At 29.7% G+C, this 424-nt stretch overlaps 1 protein-coding gene across 2 annotated transcripts in view; it reads right to left on the bottom strand.

Moving 5' to 3' along the window:
- LOC107707803 (spermatogenesis-associated protein 7-like) overlaps window positions 1-424 on the bottom strand; it is a 24043-nt gene that overhangs the window by 858 nt on the left and 22761 nt on the right. The window lies entirely within an intron of this gene.

Raw genomic sequence — 424 nt, 5'->3', positions numbered from 1 at the left:
ACTTAATATCCTAATGGTTGTTGGCATAAAAGAAAAATCGATCATTTTGACCCATACAATGTTTTTTTGACTATTGCTACAAATATACCCCAGCGACTTAAGACTGCTTTTGTGCTCCAGGGTCACATATAATAAAATGTAAATAAATAAATAAATATACACACACCTTTCAAAAGGCTGGGGTCAGTAATTTTTTTTAAATGTTTTTGATCTTTTTAAGTCTCTTCTGCTCATCAAGGCTGCATTTATTTGATCAAAAATACAGTAAAAACAGTGAAATATTGTTACAATTTAAAATAACTGTTTTCTATGTGAATATCTGTTAAACTGTAATTTATTTCTGTGATCAAAGCTGAATTTTCAGCATCATTACTCCAGTCTTCAGTGTCACATGATCTTCAGAAATCATTCTAATATGCTGATT

This window comes from Sinocyclocheilus rhinocerous, unplaced genomic scaffold (assembly GCF_001515625.1).
Source record: "Sinocyclocheilus rhinocerous isolate Xijiao unplaced genomic scaffold, SAMN03320098_v1.1 scaffold805, whole genome shotgun sequence".
Lineage (NCBI taxonomy): Eukaryota > Metazoa > Chordata > Actinopteri > Cypriniformes > Cyprinidae > Sinocyclocheilus > Sinocyclocheilus rhinocerous.
This window is presented reverse-complemented; position numbering and strand designations above follow the sequence as displayed.